The 24,866-nt window shown below is 41.7% G+C and overlaps 1 protein-coding gene across 10 annotated transcripts in view; it reads left to right on the plus strand.

Moving 5' to 3' along the window:
- The window catches only part of LOC126185003 (ran-binding protein 3), a 298,168-nt gene that overhangs the window by 130,713 nt on the left and 142,589 nt on the right, over positions 1-24,866 (plus strand). For all 10 annotated transcript variants that reach the window (XM_049927804.1, XM_049927760.1, XM_049927751.1 and 7 more), the window contains one exon: positions 11,648-11,715. The gene's annotated coding sequence lies outside the window, so the exon portion shown is untranslated. The remainder of the gene's footprint in view (positions 1-11,647; positions 11,716-24,866) is intronic.

The raw sequence follows: 24,866 nt of genomic DNA on the forward strand, positions 1-24,866 counted from the left end.
GCTATAATGGGTCATCAGTGTTAGTCACGGTGCCCGCCGACGTGAAGTCGCAAACGGCTTCTAACAAGGGTTACATCTAGCTTGCAACTTCAGATGGAGCAGCGGACTATGGATTTTCCGACTAGCGTTTCCGACCCTATTGTAAGTGCTACTGGTACCGTGACGCTTCCGACCAACCACCTCGGCACAATACACGTCGACATTGTGAGCACAGAAGAGGAGACGATTATGTTTCCTGTTTTAATTGCTTGCTCCCAGACAAAATTCAAAATACAAATGACGGTTCTTTCTTCCTGATTAAAAAATAAGTTGCGAGGGTGGTCATCGAAAGTGAGATTTCGAGATGGCTACAGTTACAGTATGAGAACAGTGTTCCCCGAAACATGCCTTTCCGATTGCAGTTCGCACAAGAACAAAATACAAGAACTGGGATTAACGGAGGATTACAGAGATAGAGAAGTAGCAAGATGTGCGCGATGTGTCAGTGCTAAATAACACGGCTCGATGAAACTGGGACCATACATAGAAAGAAATGCTAGAGTTTAGCTCAATGACCCTTTTATTCGAAGGCAATAATTACACTAAAGTCGCTGCGATTTATGGTGCCCCTGGACATTACAAAAGACAGGACATGGCTCGTAATGTGTTGTGTGATCAACAACGGACGGCAGTGCATGCTCTGCAACGTGCACCCATGCTTATTACAAGGTAGCAAAGGTGGTCTCGTGATGGGCGTGATGGGCCGTTCCACACCCCCCTCCCCTGCACAGTTGACAACTTTTGTCTTTTGGGTTGTCGTTGGTGTATGTGGACGTGCTGCAATACGTCTTCCCACTGTATCCACCACGTTCTCGATGGTACACACGTCAGAAGAACTGGCAGGGCAGTCCATTCGCTGATTATACATTCATTCCAAAAGTTCCTGCACCTCGTTCGATGCGGTCGCGCTTTGTGATTCATAAAAATGAAGTCAGAACCAAATAATCTCCCGAAGAGACGCACATGGAGTAGGAGAAGGGTTTAAGCTAGAAAATAAAATAAAGTTCACAAAAAATGCACAGACCAAAATTTACATTTTGGAAAATATGAAAAGTTTGTGCAAAATTCTGCTGGTAGAAAATTGTATAAATTGTACTATTAAAGATGATACTCACGTAGGTCCACACATTCCATATCACATCGCATTTGAATATGTGGGTTTCATGCAAGCTCCACACAATGTATGCCTTTTCAGAATCAAACGTTCTCTACAAAAAGACGATTTCCGATTTCTGTTTTTATATTGTTCATGCAGGTAAACCGTCCATCGCAGTCAGTTGTGTGCAGGGGAATACTAGTGGCGTATTCTATAATTAAATCTATAAGAGAGAATTGTTTTCTCATCTGACGAATCTACTGTACACCACCTTGGTAAACAATGCGCATTCCAACAACAGATAATTTAAATTTATAGATGTGCAGAATTAATTAGTGTGTATATGTCTGTGATTTGCTTATTGCCATACTCGTCATCACTTCTGTAGTTTTTGGGATGCAGTACATACAATTCCTATCTTCTCTAAACCACCTTAGTCTCCCATTTAAATGTATAAGCTGATTATCCAAGAATTTGCAAACCGTATGCTTTATAACACTTCTATGCTGCAATGAATCTTATATCAGGTTTCCAAGAAACTAGACCCATCTTCTTGACATTTCGGTGATACTTTATCAGTAAAAGAGCTGTGAATAGGACCAGATTTCATTTTAAGGTTCTCAAGCCCTTGTATACCTGGTTTCAAGCAAATTTGTATGCTCTCTGATTTAAATTTGACTTTTGAAATGCCAAACACAGTTTGTTAACTAGAAACATGAAATCTTTCATAAAGACGATACTGACAAAAATGTAAGACTCTTTACTTTTTTAGCAAGCCAGCAGCTACTGATCTTTTTCCACCACAGATACCAAAGAATTCCAATGTGCGTACTGTGAATTTACCGTGTCTCCCAATGAGAGCAAGCTACTATAACAAATTTTTCCGTGGTCTATTAACTATTTCTTGCATATCTTTTAATGCTTTTGAATTCTTTGGTGACTGTTCAGAGTAGCTATAAATTCTGTTCAGAATATCTTGAAAGTTTAATAGAAGCTCCAAACAGTATTCAGCTGCTTGACTGTTTGCTAGAACTAACCGATGGACCACACAATGTTCAAAAATATATTAGAAGACTCGTCTATCATAACTGAATACCATCTAGCTGACCTCTATTTTCGCTAAAATATCCTCAGTAATTATTTTACACAATGCATCCTCCATATCATGCATACTATCATAACTTCCACAATTTGCACTGCCACTGAAAAAAATGGTTCAAATGGCTCTGAGCACTATGGGACTTAACAGCTGAGGTCATCAGTCCCCTAGAACTTAGAACTACTTAAACCTAACTAACCTAAGGACATCACAAAACACCGAGTCATCACGAGGCAGAGAAAATTCCTGACCCCGCCGGGAATCGAACCCGGGACACTGCCACTGAAAGTTAAGTTGGTCAAAGAAAAATATCTTAAGTCTGTACAAGTTCTTTTATTCCGGGGAAATTTCTTTTGCAATCCTGTCCTCCTTTATTATGTAGATGATTATGTATCGTAGCGGTTACTACACTTTCCTCAGCGTTTTTACAGGATGCAGCCGAGACTTTGATAAAATTTGGTGCCTCTAACGACCCTCGCAGTGATTTCTTATGCTGCGCCGAGATTTGATGCCTCCTTCGCCCGTTACTCTCGCGGATGACACACTGATTTTCCCGGTCTTTTTTGTCTATATGTGTTGGATGTAGTTCGCGCCATTTTCATTACATGTATGTTAACTCTCCATCCGTTAGTTTCGGCCATCAGTGGCTATCAGGTCTACAACTTGCTTTTTTATGAATCATAGCCTGAAGGACACTTACATTTGCACGAGTATTGTTACTGCATTCTGAATCAAGACAAGTGTATGTTTCTGTATTGCTTTCCTAGATTCAACACAACTTTCAAATGTTTCTTTATTGCTCTCCTAGATCCAATACAACTTTCATGTGCGTAATTTTAGGGGTTTCTAAACTGATTACAGTTAATTTGCTTTGTACCAAGAATACTTACTTAGGACAAGTAAGTACTCCATATAGTTCAATTTTGTAGAATAAGTATCAAAGCTAAAAAAAAAAGTACACCGTAGATGAAAACTGGAATGGTTGTATGGGCTGAGTGATGATCTGACAGTGGTAGTACTGACTCAAAAAACGAAGATTGTGTTTATGAAAGCTGTCATGATTTAGGCACAGAACAGTAAGTGTCAGAAAATGATGTATTTGAATCCCAGAAGAAGTAATTCAAGAGGTCGTATTTTTTTCAACAAACGATGTAATAGCCAAATGGAGGAAAAGTAAATATCCTACCAATGTTAGAACAAAATCTTGTAATATTACGCGTTTAGGTGGACCAAAAAATGAAGCTCGTATAACGACAGAGACAGATATTACGACGTTATTCTTGGATGAAATTTACTGCAGTAGGTGGTAGTAGTAGTATTTACGGCAATGAAGTTCGTGGTAACTTTTCGAGGAAAAGCGTTGCTTAAGAAACAGATGTCAGACAGATCAGAACTTTCACTGGTTTCTGCTATCTGTGTGGATCTCTGAGACTTTCTAGAAAGAGTTCACCCAAGATGAGGGATAACTCACTGGGCAACGGACTTGAATGATGCTACCTTATGCATTAGTGAAAATCGATTCAGGTTGCACTTGAGATGCGTCAGGTTTGATAGGTGTTCGGCTGCTGTCTAGAGGTAGTGGAGCTATTCACGAAGAGCGGTTGCCAAAAATGTTCAACACCGAGTGTTTCAAATGGCTCTGAGCATTATGGGACTTTACATCTGTGGTCATCAGTCCCCTAGAACTTAGAACTACTTAAACCTAACTAACCTAAAGACATCACACACATACATGCCCGAGGCAGGATTCGAACCTGCGACCGTAGCGGTCACGCGGTTCCAGACTGAAGCGCCTAGAAACGCACGGCCACACCGGCCGGCCAAAACCGAGTGTATACCTTACTGTATTGGTGTATTAAATGTGCTACATTTAGATTTAAATAAAACACTTCTAAAATAATTCATATATACCTATGAAAGTGGCCAAATACACCGTTTATGTTGTGGATGATATCTGTAATTCGCGCTAGTAAACGTGTCAAGAATGATCACGCGAGTAACGGAGGCTTAATGTATCGTCTACTTACGAATAATGGAAGTTCTCCAGAATACTGCACTTTGCAACAATTATACAACACTTGCCACTTCTCCTCGAATTATTTATTTGGTACGTCTATTTTAGTATCAAATTTTGTTTATTTTGTATGTCTATTTTTAGTTGCACCAGGACTTAGTTCTCTTTTCTGCCATAAAACAAATTTGATCCGTCACTTCTTTAAATGCACCAACATACACAGTGTGCATTTGACAAGAATAAGTGAACCACGCAGACCCGATCAGTAATGAGATCCACTAGCTGAGAGGGACACGGAATATCGTTTGAATGAGTGACATATTGTTACAGCGTGTTGAAACTCGAAAGGTTGTATGTTTAGCCTCTATTGTTTGGTTCTGTGGTAGACTGTTATCGCATTCTGTGAGGAAAGGCGGCGTTTCGTTTGTTTCTTTGACATTGTTCAGGCTTGTTTGAGTTTATAGCCTAATTAGGGTTAACCTTGTACAACTGTCAACTTTCGCAAGGCTCAAAAGTACAAAGTTCCACACGCGCCCGCTCTCTTCTCTTGGGGAGAGAATGAAAGGTAAGACATATTTTCGAGAATGCTGCTATAAAGTTCGTCTCATTCTTCGACCTCGAGTAGCAAAAAGCGACTGTGTTAAGTACAGCGTCACAATAACGTTGACAAGTGAGAGTACCGTGTTTAAAGATTTGGAGGTCAATACACCAATGTAATATTGTGCCTCTTTACACCATAACACCTGGACCACCAATACGATCATGTTCGACAATGCTGGACCCTTATATGGCGAGATGTGAGAACACGCAATGCTCAGATAAGTTATAGCGTCTTGACTTGGGGCTTTAATATGAGTTTTAAAACCTCTGGCTTTCTGAATGAGAAATTAAAATTCATAAAATACAACAAAAAGTTTAATCATTTGCTGCAACAGTGTTATGGAAAAAATTCGATATGCCTCTATTCTACGTGATTAGCCAGTCCTAAGCCCGGCCTAATGGACTGTCGCGACATAGTCGTCCAAGCTGGCGTAACGCCGGCCGAAGTGGCCGTGCGGTTAAAGGCGCTGCAGTCTGGAACCGCAAGACCGCTACGGTCACAGGTTCGAATCCTGCCTCGGGCATGGATGTTTGTGATGTCCTTAGGTTAGTTAGGTTTAACTAGTTCTAAGTTCTAGGGGACTAATGACCTCAGCAGTTGAGTCCCATAGTGCTCAGAGCCAAGCTGGCGTAAGATTCGCTGTAAGCTTACTTGCCGGCTCGCCCGACGGCTCCCTTACAGTAGGGTGACCAAATTATTTTCGGTGAAAACCGGGACACATTCATCCGGGTGCCAATGGACACCTTATTCCACATGTACCCAGGTTTCTTAATTTTAAATACTAATGTTTTGTTGATACATTTTGTTAACCCGATTATTATGACTAATAAGAGGATACAAAAGATTGATATAATCTAGATTATCTGTATAATTAATGACATTTAATAAACGTATACAGTAATAAAGAAATGTATTACGATTTTACAAAATTTTACAGCCATTCAACATTTAATCAATTAATATTAACATGAGCTTTAATATTACTGAGCACTTGTAGATGGAATTGACTGTCCTTGAAGAAAAGGGTATTTTTCACTGCCTCCAGCCTTCTTGATCATGTCTTTGTTCTTTGAGACACAGTGATAAAACTCGCCATAATCCATTTTTTAGTTGTACAGGATCTTCAGGATTGCTTCAAGAGAGTCCACCTCCATTCTGTTTCTTTCATCAGTCCACTGGATATTCATGAACGAAAATATTCTTTCCACATTGGCATTATGGGCTGGGATTGCAAATAAATACCTTGCAATTATTACCAACTCAGAGTAATGCTGAAGACAGTCACAGCTTTTAAAAAAAACTCACCCACTTCTCATGACATTCCAATGGTATTTTTCTTTTCATCATTCCACTTGCGAAGACTTTCTTCAACAAAATTTGTCAGTATGCCAAACTGATCAAAGAGAATGGAATAATCGATTTCAATCTCTTTGCTCTTAAAATAAGAAACTGTCTCTTCAACACTTTCCTATTTTGGCACTCTCTTCAGTAACATCCAATCAAACACCGGCGGTGAGGGTAAATATGAGGCGCTCCACTTGCTGAGATATTCTATACTAAGTGTCATAAAACTTGTTAACTTCTTCTCTAAAACTCCTTTCCGCTGCTTCTGATACTTCTGCTCTTTTAAGGACAGATTTAACATTAAAAGAAATGAACTGCTGTTCTCTTAGTAACAGTTTCCAGAGTATTTTTCAAAACATCGTTTACCTCTATTACACTTTTCGTGCTTCCCTCAATTTCCTTTATCCCATGCTGCAAAGTGCTAAGCTGACTGTGAATGAACCATAAGCAGGCTTCACTTAAAGGGTTACTGAAAAACTGAACCAATATTTTGGGGGCTTTGTCTTCATTTAGGAAAAAACATTTTAACGGTTCAAGCAGGCGGATCACTGTTTCAACTGCTGGAAACAGTGATAACTTAGAGTTTTCGAGTGACACATTACATTCATATATTCAGTTCCCACATAATCACAGAACTCCTTAAGCCTCTCTGTTCTAACAGTATATATGTAAAAGTGTGAGTATACCTTCATGACGATAGTTTCAACATCACAGCTTAAACTGTCAGCAGATATCTGCACGCTATTGTGTAAAACATGTGCAGGGCACCCTATGCCTTCAATGTTTTCATGCAATGTTGCCTTTAATTTGGTAAATACGTTGCATTTGCCTTGTCTTTTTAAACCACCAAAGTTTGTGTTGGTGTTGTCTCCACAAAATGCCACACATTTATTTTTCTAAAGATCAAACATTTCGATAGTATTTATACAAAATCTTGAAATTTTAGTCAGATGTTTCATTAGGTAGGGAACTCACCTTCAAAAGTTTGGTCTGAATTCCCTGATTAATATCGAAAAACTGAACAACAAACGGAAATATTTTAGTGTCCTTATGATCGCTGGCATCAGTGGATATCCCGTAGAAAGAAGACTTTTTGATGTATTCAAGGCTTTCCTTTACACTATGAGGAGCAATAACTCCTTTCACTAAGGCTGACACTTTAGTTCTTGCTGAACTAAACTTTTTTACAATGGAAGAATCATCAAACATAATGCTGTTAAGCTTATTAGTACAATCACTAGATCTATAAGTTTCATGATGTTTTACCGTGTGGTAGGCTAGTGTAAGCTCGACTGCTCGAACTTGCGTCTCTTCACTTGACTGATGTTTCACAAAATAATTTTGTAGAGTTTTACTGCAGCTCGGTGCATTGTATCTGTTAATGTGTTTCTTTGTTCTGATGTGATTAACTATGTCGGAATGTCCACCATGACTTGTTGTTGTTGTTGTTGTTGTTGTTGTTGTGGTCTTCAGTCCTGAGACTGGTTTGATGCAGCTCTCCATGCTACTCTATCCTGTGCAAGCTTCTTCATCTCCCAGTACCTACTGCAACCTACATCCTTCTGAATCTGCTTAGTGTATTCATCTCTTGGTCTCCCCCTACGATTTTTACCCTCCACGCTGCCCTCCAATACTAAATTGGTGATCCCTTGATGCCTCAGAACATGTCCTACCAACCGATCCCTTCTTCTGGTCAAGTTGGGCCACAAACTTCTCTTCTCCCCAATCCTATTCAATACTTCCTCCTTAGTTATGTGATCTACCCATCTAATCTTCAGCATTCTTCTGTAGCACCACATTTCGAAAGCTTCTATTCTGTTCTTGTCCAAACTATTTACCGTCCATGTTTCCCTTCCATACATGGCTACACTCCATACAAATACTTTCAGAAATGACTTCCTGACACTTAAATCTATACTCGATGTTAACAAATTTCTCTTCTTCAGAAACGCTTTCCTTGCCATTGCCAGTCTACATTTTATATCCTCTCTACTTCGACCATCATCAGTTATTTTGCTCCCCAAATAGCAAAACTCCTTTACTACTTTAAGTGTCTCATTTCCTAATCTAATACCCTCAACATCACCCGACTTAATTCGACTACATTCCATTATCCTCGTTTTGCTTTTGTTGATGTTCATCTTATATCCTCCCTTCAAGACACCATCCATTCCGTTCAACTGCTCTTCCAAGTCCTTTGCTGTCTCTGACAGAATTACAATGTCATCGGCGAACCTCAAAGTTTTTATTTCTTCTCCATGGATTTTAATACCTACTCCGAAATTTTCTTGTGTTTCCTTTACTGCTTGCTCAATATACAGATTGAATAACATCGGGGAGAGGCTACAACCCTGTCTTACTCCCTTCCCAACCACTGCTTCCCTTTCATGTCCCTCGACTCTTATAACTGCCATCTGGTTTCTGTACAAATTGTAAATAGCCTTTCGCTCCCTGTATTTTACCCCTGCCACCTTTAGAATTTGAAAGAGAGTATTCCAGTCAACATTGTCAAAAGCTTTCTCTAAGTCTACAAATGCTAGAAACGTAGGTTTGCCTTTCCTCAATCTTTCTTCTAAGATAAGTCGTAAGGTCAGTATTGCGTCACGTGTTCCAGTATTTCTACGGAATCCAAACTGATCTTCCCCGAGGTCGGCTTCTACTAGTTTTTCCATTCGTCTGTAAAGAATTCGTGTTAGTATTTTGCAGCTGTGGCTTATTAAACTGATTGTTCGGTAATTTTCACATCTGTCAACACCTGCTTTCTTTGGGATCGGAATTATTATATTCTTCTTGAAGTCTGAGGGTATTTCGCCTGTTTCATACATCTTGCTCACCAGACGGTAGAGTTTTGTCAGGACTGGCTCTCCCAAGGCCGTCAGTAGTTCTAATGGAATGTTGTCTACTCTGTGGGCCTTCTTTCTACTCAGGTCTTTCAGTGCTCTGTCAAACTCTTCATTCAATATGGTATCTCCTTCCCCCTTTCTGCCTTCCCTTCTGCCTTGCTTAGAACTGGGTTTCCATCTGAGCTCTTGATCATACAAGTGGTTCTCTTATCTCCAAAGGTCTCTTGAATTTTCCTGTAGGCAGTATCTATCTTACCTCTAGTGAGATAAGCCTCTACATCCTTACATTTGTCCTCTAGCCATCCCTGCTTAGCCATTTTGCACTTCCTGTCGATCTCATTTTTGAGACGTTTGTATTCCTTTTTGCCTGCTTCATTTACTGAATTTTTATATTTTCTCCTTTCATCAATTAAATTCAATATTTCTTCTGTTACCCAAGGATTTCTACTAGCCCTCGTCTTTTTACCTACTTGATCCTCTGCTGCCTTCACTACTTCATCCCTCAAAGCTACCCATTCTTCTTCTAATGTATTTCTTTCCCCCATTCCTGTCAATTGTTCCCTTATGCTCTCCCTGAAACTCTGTACAACCTCTGGTTCTTTCAGTTTATCCAAGTCCCATCTCCTTAAATTCCCACCTTTTTGCAGTTTCTTCAGTTTTAATCTACAGGTCATAACCAATAGATTGTGGTCAGAGTTCACATCTGTCCCTGGAAATGTCTTACAATTTAGAACCTGGTTCCTAAATCTCTGTCTTACCATTATATAATCTATCTGATACCTATTAGTATCTCCAGGGTTCTTCCATGTATACAAGCTTCTATCATGATTCTTAAACCAAGTGTTAGCTATGATTAAGTTGTGCTCTGTGCAAAATTCTACCAGACGGCTTCCTCTTTCATTTCTTAGCCCCAATCCGTATTCACCTACTACGTTTCCTTCTCTCCCTTTTCCTACACTCGAATTCCAGTCACCTATGACTATTAAATTTTCGTCTCCCTTCACTATCTGAATAATTTCTTTTATTTCATCATACATTTCTTCAATTTCTTCGTCATCTGCAGAGCTAGGTCGCATATAAACTTGTACTACTGTAGTAGGTGTGGGCTTCGTATCTATCTTGGCCACAATAATGCGTTCACTATGCTGTTTGTAGTAGCTTACCCGCATTCCTATTTTCCTATTCATTATTAAACCTACTCCTGCATTACCCCTATTTGACTTTGTGTTTATAACCCTGTAGTCACCTGACCAGAAGTCTTGTTGCTCCTGCCACCGAACTTCACTAATTCCCACTATATCTAACTTTAACCTATCCATTTCCCTTTTTAAATTTTCTAACCTACCTGCCCGATTAAGGGATCTGACATTCCACGCTGCGATCCGTAGAACGCCAGTTTTCTTTCTCCTGATAACGACATCCTCTTGAGTAGTCCCCGCGCGGAGATCCGAATGGGGGACTATTTTACCTCCGGAATATTTTACCCAAGAGGACGCCATCATCATTCAATCATACAGTAAAGCTGCATGCCCTCGGGAAAAATTACGGCCGTAGTTTCCCCTTGCTTTCAGCCGTTCGCAGTACCAGCACAGCAAGGCCGTTTTGGTTATTGTTAAAAGGCCAGATCAGTCAATCATTCAGAATGTTGCCCTTGCAACAACCATGACTTGTACTAATAAAACAGTTACGTACGGAACACTCTGCTTCGTAATCAAAACGACCTTTCTTAATGAAATTCCATTCCTTGGAATAACAGTCACTGAACTTGCAGGCACGTTTCGGCATTGCGCTTCACAGTACTGCAGCAATAATACCACTAGAGAAAAACCATTGCAGTTTGTCTGACAAAACATAAACTACTACACTGTTCTGACAATGAGTGTGTAAGTGGCGTGACAATCGGACGGTTTCATAGCTCTGTTACAATAATACAACTTAATACTTGTTGGCCAAAGTACCGCACAAAGTAAATTATTGCCTGAGTGTATCAATACTGATACTGTGATCACTAGTATGGGACAATGGAGGTTTTAGACAAATAAGCTAAAATATATTAATTTCTTATGTTGTATTTCCTTTAATATAGCGAAATCCCAAAAATTTGAGAAAGTTTCACCAAATGTATTTAAGAACTGAATTCCGGGACTTTTGAGCGTCCCACAACAAATTTTCGGGACACGGGAACACAGGGATGAAAACCGGGACAATCCCGGTTTTCCGGGACGTTTGGTCACCCTACCTTACAAGTTCTGTCGTCTGCTAGACGGCTGCCTCACAGGGAGCTGTGCATGTTTTCCTGGTAGCTCCGGTGCTATTTTCCTTGTGAAGGCTTTTAAGGTTGCCTGAATGCTGCCTGCGCTCGCCAATCAGGAAGCGCCTGTGTTGAAAAGTTAATAACGCCTCTTTGCCCTGACTGTTAGTCTTGTTATTCCTACATTAAATTCTGATGACGCGTCAGCGTTTCAGAAGAAATGCTTTGAGACTTAGTTTTGGTACGAGGAATATCAGTAAATGTTTTAAGAACCGTCTTGTGACTGTCCGTCTCAACTTTTTCTTATTACTAACTGGCTGTGTTGTATATGCTAAAACTATCCTTATTTTTCTTTTGCAGTTCTGGTAACATCTTTGTGCAGAAGTTTCATAACACCAAGAAACAAATCAGTGAAGGATTACGGAACGGTGAGTAATTTGTGCTCTACGCTTTTTTATTTCTGTAAGTACTGTTACACTGGACGCAGTGTCGTTGTCATTGTCACATTGATCAATTGAATGAAAATTAAAAAAAAAAGGTCCTGTCGTTACGGCATGTCCTGGAAACCCTGGACGTTCCACAATCTGATGTATCACCTCATTAGAACGATGGGAGAGTTCAAAACTAGTGTCTTGTTGCCCCATTTATTTGGACGTTATCACCATAAAGGTGTTCAACAGAGTGACCAGGGACACCAATATACTACGGTTTCTTGCCGTTAAATCGTACGGGTGTCGGATAAATAGTCAATTCTCCAGATGACGAGCATCACAGTGAAAAGACCAGATCTTAATTCTCCCTCCCCCCACCCCCACCCCTCTCTCTCTCTCTCTCTCTCTCTCTCTCTCTCTCTCTCTCTCTCTCTCATATTGTACATGGAAAGGTCTTCGGAGAAAACTTATTTTGATGGACTCATTCACAAACTTGATAAACGAGAAGCCACTACATTCACAAATGCTCCAGCAAAAAGCAATGGAAAGTACGGCCATATGATACACGAAAGCAATTCTAAAAGCAACGTCCGTTTCTAACGTTTCTTTTAGCGTCTCTTCGTGGAATCTTTTCTTTTTCTTCTTCTTCTTCTTCATCTTCTTCTGCTAGTTGGTAATGGTACTCATAAATTTTTGTCGAACAATAGTTTTGTGAGTCAACTCCTTTCTGTGTCGCATTCGGAAGGACGACGGTTCAATCCCGCGTCCGGCCATCCTGATTTAGGTTTTCCGTGATTTCCCTAAATAACTCCAGGCAAATGCCGGGATGGTTCCTATGAAAGGGCACGGCCGACTTCCTTCCCCATCCATCCCTAATCCGATGAGACCGATGACCACGCTGTCTGGTCTCCTTCCCCAAACCAACCAACCAACCAATCCTTTCTGTGCTTCCTTCCTTATGATTCTTTCCGATAAATCTGCAAGACATCTACATTCCGCACGATTAGATTTATGTGGTTGACTGAATAGGTAATCCAATAGGCACTTAAAGCTCATTAGTGATTTCACTAATTAACAAACGATCGTTTGGTCAAAGGGTATCGCGGGTTTTTGTTCATATAAACCCATAACATAACAATTATCTATGTAGGTTAGCCGACAGTCTTAGCACCAACTTTGTGTAGAAATTTTGTAATGATGTGACGACCTAGCACGCAACTCGTTGTCTTAATGTGGTAAAAACGTTGTGTGCCAGGTCATTTATGTATAGTGTATAACAACATGGACGGCAAAAGTTTCACGACACATTTCTTGCTCATAACAAAAGAAAATACTTTCGTTAACGTGGATATGGAAACGCTTTATTTCCATGTCAGTAGGCCTACTTTCTTTTTCTACAGCCCTTCATAACCCATCAGTCAAGGGAAACACACACGCGCAGAACGTTCTAGCATTCCACATGAAACATTCTTGCGGGAAATGTTTAAAAAGTCTCCTGTTAACATTGACATGTGCATCAGCTTGCCTTCGCAATTAATCCCGGATGTGCTGATGTACCCCATGGTATATTGCGCATAGTGTTGCTGTCTTCCACAATAATGGCAAGAAGACACTCGGCATTTTTGACCTAGTTTGCAGCACTCAGAGTGTCACAAATGCCCCAAAATGTTAATGGATTTAGATTCGGAGAATATGGAAACCAGGGAATTCATCTACCTACTCCGATGAATCTTTCATGTACATGTCATTTAGGAGCCGAAGGGGTTAACACAGAAATGGGTATTAGTTTCATCGTACACGAACCACCTTTTTCGTCATACTGCTGAAGAAACATCTAAATCAGGTAAACTATAATCGGAAAAAGCAAAGTAATTTCGCGAGTTGGCGGAAGAACACAAAGCTAAACAAAATCACCAACTATTCCCGCCCAAATATCAATCGAGAATCTTTCTTGATTCCGTGCTTCAGCATTAATCATCTGCTCCGTTGATTATTGGTAGAATATTTTATACATTACTGGAGAACCCGGCAACGCTTTGCAATTGCAAAATATCCATAGAAATTGCATATACGTCCTAATCTCCTTTCCTACCCTCTTTCTGTCGATCTCTCTCCACCTCCTCCGTCTGCTCCTCTCTCCCCTTCGTGTTTATTCCCTCTCCTCTCTGCCCATTGTCGTCGTCCCCCCCTCCCCTCCCCTCTGTCTCTATCACCTTGGTTCTTGTTTATTGTTATTGCCAAGGAAATCTTGATGGGAAATGAAGTCGCTTAAAATGAGTGGCGAAATCAGTCAGGATCACTGGTATACAGGGACTAGGTATGAGAGAACTCTTTCGCTGCAGGACCTTTGAGGATGGTAACTAAAGTGACAATGTTTTGCCTAGTTCTCATCTGCAAACTGTTAGGATTACAATTTTTCGGGCGATCCACATTCTGTACCACGAAAACCCGACCCTGAGTACTAGACTGCTTATTGTCATCCGCTAATTGTCATCTATTGTTTACAAGCAGTTGCAACTACGTTTTGTATTACCACTATTTGTATTATAGCTACGAAAGCCATAGCGACTTCGGTAACCCTTAACTTCCCACGTCATTTAGTTGTCACGATGCTGTCTGACGACAGACCGCTATATTCAAATAGTCATAAAAATTTCATTCAGTAATTTCAGTGAAACAATTCAGTTTTTAATGTAAAAGGTTAGAGTAATACTACACAAAAAATATTCAGATAAATCTTAAAGTTTGTTTTTACTTAACAGAAAACGGCACAAAATGAATATAACAGTACTTCATATAAAAAATCAAATACCTTGCACTTAAAAATTTAGGCTTTGCTATATTTTTATTGTTTATTACACACGTGATAATAGAAACATAAGAAACTACTCTAACGTATTTAAAAAAACAAAAATTTCACTAGTATTTCGTAGGTTTTTAGTTTCATTCTCAGAAGTGTTTTTTTGCACCCATTCCAAATTTTTGCCGAGTATTCAAGGCAGATTGGCTTCTTTCATCAATGGCAAATATAAGGCGTCTTCCTCTCCTTTTTGGGCTCACATGTGGAAGATGTTTTGCGTTTTTTCAGTTGTTCTACGTCGACTTTTGCTCTTTGTTCTGCTACATTTAAAATACGGCGAAAGGATGCACGAAAAATGCTGTTAGTTGCTGTTAGTTCACATAAATCAGCTTCATACCAAACATGTGGATATTCTCAGACTTGTCGTTTATTTTTACGTTAGTGCATTTCAATACAATATGCAAAATATTGTCAGCTATAAGCAAATTCCAAATGGTAAGAGGATCTGGCTTATTATCTACTTGAGCAGGGGGTCGCGCTGTTTTCAAACTAATGATGTTACGTTGCCGAACATGAAATTGCTTGAGAAGAGGCTTCGACAACAAGCAATATTTGTTTCGACCAAATATATTTCTAGCAGAACCTTTAGCTAGAGATTCAGTCTCGACACTTCCGTCTTCATCACTTTTAACCACTTATTTCATTTAAGGAATTCACAGGTAGCAAAACAAATTCATCTTCACTTTCAGACTGTTCCGATTCTGAATTATGTTCACTTTCGATTCCCTTATCACTGACTGATCCAATATCACTTCCTAAACTGCGCTCTAACCACTTAAAAACAGTATCCTCAAAGTCGGGTCTGTAAAACGAACAGTAGACGAAGACCTGGTCGCTGAAGACAACGCAACCCCTGGTGCGGTGGAAACTGCTAGCACGAAAATGGTAGTAATAATATCGGCCCAAATCACCCTCAAGTCGCTGCCAACAAGGGAAACCACGGCAGCTCCGGGACAGAAAAACCAGACAACACCATAATCTTCTGCCCCACCCGTAAGCATTAGCAACAAAGTAACAATAAACGCTAGCGGTCTGTGAGACCGCACCTGGGGCGTTAATGGTCAAGATGTGTGACGTAAATACCTCAGCGAGTGTACCCTCTTCAAGAAAGAATCGCAATAGTGGAGGCGTACGTGTCCGCCGGTTCATTTGAGGAAACGCTGGACATTTTTGCTAAGAAGTTTTCCTAACGCTTCCATACCAGCAAAGTGCAGTATAAGTGGCGCAAACGCTAAAAGAAACGAGCTTTGATCGCGGATATTCGGACACGAATGATCCAGAAGAGTCCCTTTGAAGCCGACACGTAAATTTTCGTGGGTCTTGTTATCATATGACCAAGAACTTAAGGAGAAAGATAAGGCACAGTGTGTGAATTACTGTACGTGGTTATGTGAAACAATGAGAGTGGAATTTTGGATCAGTTGCTGTATTTCATGGGTGATGGAAGTCAGGTTCCATTTGACAGGACATGTAAACCCCCAGTACACCAGATACTGGTCACAATCAATCCCTACACGTTTAATGACGAACCTTTGCACATCGAAAAAATTGGAGTGTTGTGTGCCGTGTCAGCAAGTTGGGTTGTGGGTCCGTATTTTTTGGAAACACTGGTAAACACTGTTGTGTGTATTAGAACCTTCGAGGAGTTTTACGCACAGTTGACCCCCCAGTGGACGTACGTATGCTGCCTTTCAACAGGGTGGGGCGACCTCCCACACCTCACGCGAGTCAGTCTCACGAATTCATCAAAGATTCGCAGAATAAAGGACTGTCACCAAAGGATTGTGGCTGCCGTTTTCGCCGGGCCTAACCACTTGGGCCTCTTATTTGTGGGGCAGTCTAAAAGGAAAAGTGTACGCAAGTAACCGAATAACGTTAGAAGGCTTGAAGGGCAGTATTCATAACGAAATTTTGAGAATTGATGCGGCAGAGTTGAATATTTTAAAATAGTTCATCTACAGAGTATCTCGGTTTGTTACCAAAGATGACAGTTGTTCATGTTTGAGGACTAAAACGAGAGGAATTATTTCAGGAAAATAGCGATGTAAAACTACCTTAGATAAAACATGTGGCACATTAAATAATGAATTACATGACAAATTGCAACAACTGTTGTGAGAAGAATAGTAAGTTGACAGTGGTACACTTTAGTGACTTGTTCCAAGATGTTGACTAAACATGAGAATCTTGTCCTTAACATGTCCAATATTACAAGCAGGTACAATACAGCATGTGAGACTGAACAGCTAAGTAAAACAACGGTAATTATAGAAAGGAAAATTTTTTAACAGGGCAAGTGAGCAGTTAGAAGTGGCGAGTAATGGAACTGTGGACATTCAGTACAAAGCTTGGGCAAGTGGATATATGTTTATTAATTGCCATTATTTCGAGGTAGTTCATCTTCCTCAGTTTGTTGATTTTATGACGTCAGTCCACACTTGTTGATTTTTCAGATTTACTATCTGATTACGTCGAAACAACGCTTCACACTATTTTACTAAAATGGCTGACAGATTATTGAATGAAGCATTAGCAGAAGCGTACCTATGCGAGAAAAATCAACTCTTAATAGTAGCTGCATACGCTGAAAACGGTATAGATGCAAAAGGTTATCAAATAATACTCGCCAGTCATGTTAGAACTGCTGACAGTGACAGCAGGATCTTCGTCAACTGCAAGAAGAATTATCTGCTTCACTTTCTGTGTACTCGCCCTTCTAGACCTCCCTCAGTCGCAAATTGAAGGCTTAGGTGACACTTTCTCGTTAATACGTCATACATTGCTTCAATCATAGTCCCTTCGGGGCACATTTGTTATGATAATCACTCCTGAAACAAACGTCCAACGATACAGCCATGACTGTATGCTAGTCTTCCCGTGAAATTGGCATCAGGAAACTCCGCATGTTTGTATATTTCCATTACAGTTTTATGGAAATCAAGTACGTAAGGAACACTAGTATAAACACTTACTTTTTGAGATACACCGCTTCTAACGTTGTCTCCCAATTGACAACGAGATACTGTTTCCGCTATCTATTTCCTAAATAAACAACAAAATGTTACTTTCGTTGGTTCGTTATTTGCGTAATCTGAGCTGCTTGCAGACGATCTGTTCTGTCTCCACAAGCAAGCATGAAATATATTCTAGAATTTTATAGCACTATAATACATGGGAGACATCACTATACGAGTTTTCTTGTCTTTTCCGACTCTATTAGTGCACTGCAAGCACTTCACCAAATGTATACGGTGGACCCGATGATTCAGCTCATTCATGACTCCTTAACAGCGGCTCCAAAGCCGTGGCAAGAAGGTGATCTTTTGCTGGGTACCTTGCGACGTTGGGATACAGGGTAACGACATGGCTGACAAAGCTGCCAAGGAAGCATGCTGGGATGGTGCTGTCCATCAATGTCCCATTCCGTTGCACGGCATTATCTCATTTTCTGACAGATGCATCCTGCGTCAATGGGAGACTGAATGGTTGCAGGTGTCAGACAACAAACTGCGGTCGCTCAAATCGACCACAAAGACTTGCCGCTGGAAGGAGGTTTTGCGTACCAGACTGCGCATCGGGCTTCGCCTTTTCACACAGGGCTTCCTCCTCTGACGGGAGGATCCACCATTCTGTGAAGTTAGTGGCGTGCCGCTTTCAGTTCAGCATATTGTAGCTACGTGTGCCCTGTATACTGATATTAGGGCAGCACTCGGTCACTCTGGAGACCTGCCCACCATCCTCGCAGATGCCGATACCAGTTCTAACAGAGTGGTGAAATTTTGTGAACTGTCAGGCCTCATTCCTAAACTGGTAGGGAAGGGCGGCACACTTTAGTACGTTATGAACTGCTCCGCATATGGGGACAGACTTCGTCCCCACACGTGAGATTTCATGTTGACTTTTCGTCAGGGCGCTGATGACTACGATGTCGAGTGCCCCCTCAACTAAATAATAATAATAATAATAATAATAATAATAATCATATAATATATGGGGTCCTGCGATTTCTCGTAGTAATGGAACGGCATTCTGCATGAGAATGGGCCATTTCAACGGCATATTCGATAGAGAATTAAAAGGATACCCCAATATGCCCAGCCACCCCTCATTCTCCTCCCCCCCCCCCCCCAAAAAAAAAAAAAAGTTTCTTAAGTTGATTTTCAGTTCTGCTCATATGTATTTCTGGTTCGACTTATTCCCACAAGTCCGATCATACTTTCCCTATAAAACTCACCAAGTGCTAACGCACATACTTCTCAGTCTGCGAGATATACCGACACTTGCCTCAGAAGATTTTCCTTTCATTGACCTTTCCACTTGTACGGAAGGGTATTTCTGGGCCTGTGTGTACGTCATTTTCGTGCCCTGTTAATCCCTTTTTTTTCTGTATACTGTTTTACACGGACGATGGGATTTACCTAAGCAAAAAAGCCCACATGCTCGTGCTGTATGTAGAATGTAGGAAGAATGTATTTCGTTCTTGTACGTTGTGTGCGGCAGTATATCCCAATAGCCGTCAACCATCTCGCCAGTTGTTTGTAAACGTCTTCAACCAGTTACGTGAAAGTGGTAATGTAACACCTAGACAACGAAACAGAGGGAAACCAGTGGCGACAGAAGAGAAGTAAATTAATTTTTGTACTGCTGTTGCAGTTGATCCGCACGTGAGCAATCGCACGAGCAAGTGGTGTTAGTCATGCAAGTGCCCTACCCACTCTCAGTCAACATAAGTTCCTTCCCTGTTCAAATGGCTCTGAGCACTATGGGACTTAACATCTGAGGTCATCAGTCCCCTAGAACTTAGAAATATTAAACCTAACTAACCTAAGGACATCACACACATCCATGCCCGAGGCAGGATTCGAACCTGCGATCGTAGCGGTCGCGCGGTTCCAGGCTGAAGCGCCTAGAACCGCTCGGCCACTTCGGCCGGCTCCATCCCTGTCACATCTCTCCCCATCAAGAGCTGCATCGAAACGATTATGAGCGTTGTTTTAACTTACGTACATGGACGTTAAGACAAGATACTCCAGATACATAATGTACCTTCATCAAGTTACCTTCCACTAGGAATATGGATGCACTCAACAACTGTGATACGACTTTCGAAATGATGAAGCTCAGCAATCAGTCGTCCTTTCCTTTCAGGTTTTATTAAGCATATGTAGATTTCGGCTAGTGCCTAGCCATTATCAATGCACTATTTCATAGTATCAAAGCCTGTCCTAGTGCATCAGTCCCCTGTTGTTCGAGCTTCTGTCACGGTTCGTTCAAGAATGAGTGCTGTGCTCCATCATTTTGAAATATCACCTACCTTGTTTCGTGATGAAGCCACATTTACCAGTCATACCGCTGGAACATGAACTATTGGTCTGTTGACAGTCCCCCTTGGCTTCATCACGTATTACGTCATCGTCCATGGAGTGTAAACATGTGGTGTGGTATGGATAACCATCAGCTCATAGACCTGTGTTTCATAGATGGAACACTGAACGCGCACAAGTATCGCACCCTCCTAACGGACCATCTTCCACGGACGCTAGAAGTCGTTCTTCTGAAGACTGGGAGGAACCTGTGGTACCAACATGATGGCTGTTTAGCCCATAGTGCACTAAGTACTACAGCATGCCATCACGAATTTTTTCTAAGTCGTCGGATTGTACGCACAGGACCCTTACCTTGGCCTGCCCGTTCCCCGTGTTTGACATCTGTACACTTTTTTTCCGTTGGGGAAGCTGAAGGACGCTGCCCACAAGGACTTAACAAATACACCCGAGGATATGCAACGACATATTACTGCAGCCTGGTCGAACATCTCCGCTGAAATACTAGCACGTCTGCAGCAGTCGTTCCATACCTTACTGCAAGCGTATATTGCCGCTATCGGTGGTGATTTTGAACTGAACCTGTTATGGTCACTTGTCTCATTACTGATCAGAATCCGCATAGCTAATGTACGCTCTTGTGTTGATCTGAAGGGTGTTCTGCCACAGGTATTTTACAAGTGTCGCGTGGGAACTTTCCAAAAGTAGGATACCTCGCAAACGACTCGCACTAGGATCCTGCAACGAACGCCACTGACGTTGTAATTTACCCTACTTCTGGTTTGTCAATGACAGTAGGCTATTTAAAAGCGTATGTTTGCAGAAAAAATACACTTTCTAAGTATTATTACATACTGTTGATTGCCTAACAGCAAGAGCCCCTGTATTATTACATACTGTTGATTGCCTAACAGCAAGAGCCCCTGACTGCTGATCCATTCTGCGAAAACCGCTCATCAGTAGCACTTTCCATTTCCGCAATATTTCTGGTGCAAGTTTTAGGTGATTTACCCTGCATATCAAAACTGGACAATTAATGACCATCTGTGTTGCGTTGAAGTGTTGCTGTTGTCTGAAGGACGTATCTAGATAGTCTTTCCTCGTTATGTCGAAGACAGTGACTATCAACATACGCAGTATTCCTGTACAGTTTTGTATTTATTTATTTATTTTTAACTGTTCGGTAGTTGCGATGAACCTGCCCGTGGTTTTTCTGTGCTGGAAAATAAGGGGTTGTTATTGAGACGTTGTATTCGATTTATTAAGCTTTTTGGGCTTGTAGCTGAAGGAAGAGTAGGATAGCCGGCGCATGTGGCGCAGATGCCTGTCTGGTGTTAGGGTAGGCGGTGTGAGGGTGTAGCAGTGAGCGCGGGGCAGCCGACGAACAGCGCGGGCCGGCTCTGACCACTAATCAGGCGCGGCCGCGGGGGAAATCCGCCGGTCAAGCCGCCGCGGGAGCCCGGGCCCAGGCCCGCTGCTTCGATTCACAACGGAGAACAAATCGAAAATTTCCTCGAAACAACCTCTGCGTTTGACATCTCTCCTCCCTTGTAATTACAACCCTGTTCACAGTTCTAGCGGAGCGACCCCATTTTTCAGAGCTGTAACTCGTTCTCTCGTGTTCGCCGAATAACGGCCATCAGGACCTCATTGCATTTGGGGAATTACATACGAATGGTTGTTTCAAATTATAAGTGAAGAGCTTCCTCGAAAATTATTCAAAAGTGAATCTTTTTATTGCTCTCTTTAATATACCTTGTTTTGAATTCTCTCACCAATCATTATATGCCGTAGGCCAGTATGTACCGAGCAAGGTTGTGAGGAATGGGAAATGTCCGGTTCAGCAGCTGTGTTAAGAAAGCTGCTACGTCAATAAAGAGGGTTTCATCGCAGGTTTAAGCGAAATCAAAGCCTAATTGACAAACAAAAGCCGAACGAAGCCGAAAATAAACGTACGGTGAGCAATGAGAGGGGCGTTCAGTGAATTCGAAACTAAAATGTTGCGACATGATCGGGGATAAAAATCCTAAGAAATTTTAGCCTTACGCCAAGCCACTGAGCGGATCGAAATCATATATTCCGTCGCTTGGTCATCGTGCTTGTACCGAAACGAAACACGACACAAAGAAAGCCGAAATATTGAAATTGTTTAACTAGCCTCGCAATAGTTCATTGCTGGAGTAACGAAGGGTTCTTAGCGATTGGTAAAAAGTGCAGGTGAATCTTGTTTCCAAGAAGGGTCTTTGGTCATATAGACACAAGCTGAAAAATGCTCCTGTCTGAGCACAAAAAGGTGAATATGTTCCTCTTTATAACTCTCTCACACAAAAGTGGGAAACCACTTGCCACAGTCTTCATTCCGCCTTGCTCATCAAAAATTGTGGCATGCGAACTTATTCGTGCTCTTTCAACACGGAACATTCTAAATTCTTTTACCCAGTTCCTCTTTGTAGTTGAGCTTTCATACTCAGCATCTCAGTCCCACTGTCGCTTCTGATGTATGCGTTTCTCCCACTGTCTCCTTTCTCTCGCGTTGATTTACGCTACTATCCCACTGCCAGTGTGTCCTCTCACTTACACTGTCTTATTGTGTCTTTCTTTTCCACTGCCATTTTCTCCACCATACCTCTGCAACTTAAAAATTCTTGGGTGTACAACTTAAGTTTTCCCCCATACCCACGTGTTTGAAATTTCGGTGCAAAATGCGCTCTCTCTTATACCTATGTGTTACAGTTCGCCGATCTGCGAGAATCCAAATCCCCGCCTTTCTCATTTGGCCCGACTGTTTTTATCTCCACGCACCTTGTCTTTCTCTTTCACTGACACTCTCTCTTACTGACCATCGATACGTAATTTCTCCTGGGTTTCCACTGCTGTTCTCTTCATCCGTTTCTCTCTTTCACGACTACTGCCTCTCTCCCACCACCACCTCTCTCCCTCTCTTTCTCTCTCTCTCTCTCTCTCTCTCTCTCTCTCTCCCTCTCTCCCCTCCCCTCCCCTCCCCTCCCTCCCTCCCTCCCCCCTCCCTCCCTCCCTCCCTCCCTCCCTCCTCTCTCCCCCCTCGACTGCTACTGTCTGCTCCCTCTCTCTTCCACTTCACACACTGCCACTCCCTTTCAGTACAAAAGGGCAAATATGTTCGTATGCCAAAATATTTGGTGAGGTAGCTGGAAAGAGAATTGAGGCAGCTGGTTCCCCCGTTCTACTGTCAGAGTCTTTTAAAGGGGAACATATACGCCTTTTTGTGCTCCGAAAGGAGCATTTTTCTGCTGGTTCCCTTACTCTCCCAACTACAGAAGGATTCGTTAGTTATATAAAACGAATTCTGTAGGTCAGTGAATTTGTAAGAGTTTATTTATATACTTCCACAAATTTATACACTTGACACACATAAATGACAAGTATGTGCATATAATGAAAGGTTAACATTGCAGGGGGGCCGAGCGGAGACCCCACTGTGAGTTCAGAATGGCTGCTGGCAATCTGTGAAGTATTTTGGGCCCTAGTAAAACATTATTAAAATACAGTCAGTTACTCGCTTTGTATAAAATTCGTTGCTCCCCGCACCAGCCTCGGTCGATGTTTCATCCAGCTGCTTGTTGGATTCTAGCTGACGTATGTTTAGTCAGCTGAGCGTCTGCGCGGCCAGGTGATGGTGTTAGCGACGTTGGCGCCACGACGGGTTTCCGGTTGGAAGGCGGCGGCTTTGATCAATGCGAAAGTTTCGTCTGTTGTTGGCCGCTGGAGTGTGTCCTCGGGGCCACTCTGAATACTACGATGACCCTCGGTGACCCATCAGCGATGTACCTGGTGTCGGTAGTCGTGCGCTCGGTTGATCTTCTCCCTACCAGCCTGGGGTTTTCAGCACTTGCAGGTGCCCGGGTGTTGTACAGGAATGTAGACTTCAAGAAGCACTATTACTGGCTTCTGCGTTGAAGTTTAGTGCTGGCAGCACCCTGCGTTGTGGTGTTGTCGGAAGACAGCCAGTTTCAGTAGATGGTAGGTGGCAAGCAGTGTGAAGTTCATCAGGTGAAGACCATCGCCTCGAATACATCTTTCACTAGTTCATAGACTGTGCTGGAGCATATGAGACATACATTCAATACAGTATCATAATCGTAGAACCCAGTGCTATTACTGTGAATTGACGAACGAGCCAATGAAAGTGTTTGTCTCTCTTCCCTTAGTTTTCTTTCCGCTGAATGCATATTTTGTACCTCAGCGGATGACGACGTATTGTGTCCGTGATCTACTTGTAACGTACCAGTGCGCTTCCTGTTTTAGCCTGTTTCTCTGGCTTAACTTCATTTTACGTATGAAAGTGCGAATGAGTTTTGATTAATTTCTTGTCCTTTACTGTTCTGTGGTGTAACAGCACTAAATAATTTGGTTTAGATTTCTTTTTATACTCATTGCATCGGTTTCAATTCACCGAAAATGCCCGGCTTATGATTTGTATCTTAAAACAGAAAAAAAATTGCTGGAAATATTTGCAGTCTTCGCTCTTTTACATAGTTAAGATAGTCATTTTTAAGTTTTAGGCATGTTAAGGCCCTTTTTATTCTATTTTTGGCCATTGTATCACGCTGAGCTTGAAACAGCGTGTCACATAGTTTTATTTGTGAAAATATGCTGACTAAAATAGTATGGTAATGGAGCTCCTGGTGCAATTTTGATATCAAATTGATGCGCACATTTATTAAATTGATCAGCCGGCATGTGGGCCCCATCCTTCAGCCTTCCCCTCACCCACCTACTGGCAGGAATTTAGAATTGTGGTGGGAATTTCTTTCTCCCAGGGCTGTGCTAATATCCCACCCCACCCATCCACCTGGGAATTGACGAGAAATTAAAAATGGCGGTGCCCTTTCTGGGACTCGAACCCTGGTCCTTCTGGCTGAAAAGCCGAAGTGCACTGCTCCACCCGAGCACTTAGAAACTGCGCGGATGCAGGAGAGGTAGTT

The sequence above is a fragment of the Schistocerca cancellata genome, chromosome 1 (genome assembly GCF_023864275.1).
Source record: "Schistocerca cancellata isolate TAMUIC-IGC-003103 chromosome 1, iqSchCanc2.1, whole genome shotgun sequence".
NCBI classification, from domain to species: domain Eukaryota; kingdom Metazoa; phylum Arthropoda; class Insecta; order Orthoptera; family Acrididae; genus Schistocerca; species Schistocerca cancellata.